Genomic DNA, 4,183 nt, shown 5'->3' on the forward strand with positions numbered 1-4,183 from the left:
TAAAGTAATGTGCACTAAAAACAACTGTTTACGCTGCTATTGTTAACCGCCAAATTATTACCACGTAAAATATTCCGTCATAAACGTAAAGTAATGTGCACTAAAAACAACTGTTTACGCTGCTATTATTAACCGCCAAATTATTACCACGTAAAATATTCCGTCATAAACGTAAAGTAATGTGCACTGAAAACAACTGTTTACGCTGCTATTATTAACCGCCAAATTATTACCACGTAAAATATTCCGCCAAAAACGTAGTTGAAGTTAGACGATTTTCCGTCGCTATCTGGCAATTATCTAATTACTCTTAACCAAGTTAACCGTTATAATCAGAGATTGTCATTTCGATACCCAAGAGAAAGGAGAGAGGTTACGCTTCCACTGACTCCGTCTTCTTTACTGGTGAATATTTGACTTGAGGCCTTCACTCCTCTCTCTCTCTCTCTCTCTCTCTCTCTCTCTCTCTCTCTCTCTCTCTCTCTCTCTCTCTCTCTCCAATTCTTCCACCCTCCACAAGAACGCCGATGTGCGCTTGTAGCAACAAGTGGATACTCTCTCTCTCTCTCTCTCTCTCTCTCTCTCCTCTCTCTCTCTCTCTCTCTCTCTCTCTCTCAGTAGGCCCTTTTCATCTCCTGCTTGCTGACCGCTTTTTCCTGATCCTTATTGCTAAGGATATCATATCCTGATAAAAGATTGGCGACTTTATATCTCAATGTATCCATATAGAACTTCTATAACGTTCGAGGCAAGAGGTTGTTTTTCTTCCTTCTACGGTATGTAATCCTTTGCCTCTTAATTTCTAAACCAGAGATTCACACACACACACACACACACACACACACACACACACACACATATATATATATATATATATATATATATATATATATATATATATATATATATATATATATGTGTGTGTGTGTGTGTGTGTGTGTGTGTGAGTGAGTTCTTGAAGCGGTCTTCATGGTGAAAGGGTTTGCATACCGCCATGATCAGCAAAGCTGTCCTAGACAGGGCCACCCATACTAGAATGGTTTGCTTTGAGCGATCAGACAAAATTCTCCCACTCTATATACATATATATATATATATATATATATATATATATATATATATATATATATATATATATATTATATATATATATATATAGACCTAAATATATAATTACTTTTAAATATAATATAACAGATTTTTCGCAATTCGAATGTTATGGCGTCGTATTTTTTTCCAACTCCGTCGAGAGCTTTCCTTAGAGGTCAATGAATTATATATTTTGACATTTCCAGGATTCCCCTCCCCCCCCCCTAAACCGAAGTCACTTGCAAATATCAAAGGTAGAGCATTGTAAATATGCATGTCATTTTTTTTTTGCAAATAGGCCTATTGCTTCCTCACTTTGCGCAGCATTCTTATTGGTCTAGGCCTATGGTATAGAGAAAATCTCTCTCTCTCTCTCTCTCTCTCTCTCTCTCTCTTCTCTCTCTCTCTCTCTCTCTTTGTGAATTTCTAATTAAATGCATCCAGTAAATTTGTTTCAAGTGTAACTGTTTTATTGACCATTTTTTAAAAATTAAAGATATCTTCATAAATGAAAATGTTTCAGTGAAATTGTCCTTTCAAAAATCAACGTTCATGTAATTATGCTAACATTATTTTCTTAATAATTATTATTAATGAAAGTTTGTCAGTTGACGAAACTGACAACCAATGAAAGTTTATCAGTTTGAAATGTGTTAGTTTTTTTTTTTTTTTTTTTTTTTTTTTTTTTTTTTTTTTTTTTTTTGCAATGCATAAAACTGAGAGCAACTGTGGGCTTTGTTTAGAGCTCAGTAAGTTGATGTGAGCAGTAATTGCTCACTGTGCTATTTTTCCTTGTTGGAGCCTTTGAGCTTTTAGCATTCGGCTTTTCGTACTAGGGTTGTAGCTTAGTTAATAATAATAATAATAATAATAATAATAATAATAATAAATGTTTAAGGTGATAAAAATGACATTCAATATAAAAAATTTTATAACAATAAATAACGTTTAGCAGACACATAATTCACAAAAAGACAATTAGTTTTTTATTTTAAAAAGTTATTCTTCTTGAATATTGTTAAATAAGGAAATAATGATTAACATTTTTTGGGGGTAAAACAAATGCAAGTTAAAGTTTTGAATCGTTCAACAAAAGATGGCTTGCTTTAGTCTCATTCTCAGGGTTAAGCTTAAGAAATTTAATCAACTTCAACGCTTAAGCTTTAAGATATCATAAAATACAATAACATGTTTAATTATCTTTGTTATGAGAGTAATGATAATTAAAGATTCATTGCTAGTTTTGATAAGAAATCACACATTTTCAAACTAGCAACTATAGTAGTCGATTCACAAGGAATAATTTTAATAGCAAGTGAATTCGAAATGTTTTGAAGTAACACCAGAAAGAATATTAGTAAAGAAAACAAACAGCATTTTCACTATTTTTCTTTCAAGCTAAACTACAACCCTAGTTGATAAAGGAGGTTTTGCTATAACCTGGCTCCAACATGGTAACAGCCAGTGAGGAGAGGACATAAGGAAACAAACTAATGTAATGAAAAATTAAAATAAAACACTTTGAAGAGTAATATGGAAATGATCTTTCATCGTTTATAGGTTGAAATCCTTATTGATTCTAATTATACCATGAATGTAAATAATATACATTGAATAATAATTACAAATCAAGTATAGGCCTACATATGTCTCTATGTAGTTTATATAATTATGAAAAATCTCTTTTAATGTCGTTACCGTGCTTAGAATATTCTATTTTGCTCATCATTCATTTGTTGGACATCATGGTCTTATAGCATCATGCTTTTCCAAAAGAGTTGTAGCTTGTATAATAATAATAATAATAATTAATAATAAGTAATGGTCAACTGGCAACGCCGCTACCCGGTCGAGCCACCACGCGGAGTGACACATCAAACTGCTCAAGAGTCAATTGTGCTCAGTCAGTCGTTGCTTGGCATTTGTGTAAGACTGTTCGCTCCTTTCGCGCTCCGGTGACTTCGTTCGGTGAATTCTGAATCCAATCTTTCATCATAATCGTGGATTTACTGACATTAATTAATATTAATCTTCTAGTGTATTGTGAGGTGACCGGTTGAAATATAATTCTCTAAGCCTTATTGTGATTCTGGCGTTTTGTTATAGATAGGCCTATAAATCGAATTGAAAAAACATGAATTCATCGGAACCTTCCAAGATAGCAGTTGGTTTAAGGCTCGGATCTCCAATAAATGCTGTACGTTAATGTTATAGGCCTATTACATTAACGCTTAGGCCTCTGCATCGTAATTTCAATTCTAAGGTTGAATTTTCCGTGGCACTGCATTGCAAGACTCTGGTTAGAACTGGTAAGTAGAACATTATTGATAATTTTGTACCGTTTCTTATCGTATTTTATTGTTTACATGGTTATTATAATGTGTATTATTGTTTATCAGAGTTAATTGTGTTCAGAATAGGCCTATTTGAAAGTATTTTGTATAAGCCAGGAGTTAAAGAGATACTATAATATATTGTTATTGTTTATTAAATGTTATTGCGTGCAAGACTAGGTCTAGGCGATAATATATTGTGGCTAAGTCTAACGAAATATTTTGCCTTTCGAAAGAGTTTCCCGTTAAAGATAGATATACCCTCTGAGTCACCAGCAGCTATTACTTTGTCGTTCCTGGTTCTAGCGTGGGCAATGATCATCTTAGTTGTTTACAACACCACGCTCTCCATTTACTCCAAAATAATGCAATCCTGCAGTTCTCATCTTCTTGCACAGTAATTAGGTGGTTATTTAAATTCTGGGAAAGCAATGATTAGTAAGATATGTTGAAGGGGTTATAAAAGGAAAATAGCTCGGTTTCCTCACTAAAGCGACTTGGAACTGACATATCAACATAGTCGACCAAACGGAATTCGTGATGCCAGCGTACATTTGATATACTGTATATTCAAAATATACTTAGTCAATAATTGAGTGATTACTCAAAAGTGTCACTATTTGCAAATTGCATATCCATTTTTGATTAAGTATATTTTGAATATACTGTGTATCAAATATAAGCTGGCATCACGAACTTCTGTTTATGTACGCTGGCATCACGAATTCTGTTTGGTTGACTATGTTGACATGTCAGTTCCA

General features: G+C 33.3%; 1 protein-coding gene across 1 annotated transcript in view; it reads left to right on the forward strand.

Moving 5' to 3' along the window:
* The first annotated feature begins 3,011 nt into the window (after window positions 1-3,011).
* Window positions 3,012-4,183, forward strand: part of LOC137622310 (uncharacterized) — a 287,146-nt gene continuing 285,974 nt past the window's right edge. The window contains exon 1 of the mRNA XM_068352877.1: window positions 3,012-3,398. The gene's annotated coding sequence lies outside the window, so the exon portion shown is untranslated. The remainder of the gene's footprint in view (window positions 3,399-4,183) is intronic.

The sequence above is a fragment of the Palaemon carinicauda genome, chromosome 29 (assembly GCF_036898095.1).
Source record: "Palaemon carinicauda isolate YSFRI2023 chromosome 29, ASM3689809v2, whole genome shotgun sequence".
Taxonomy (NCBI): domain Eukaryota; kingdom Metazoa; phylum Arthropoda; class Malacostraca; order Decapoda; family Palaemonidae; genus Palaemon; species Palaemon carinicauda.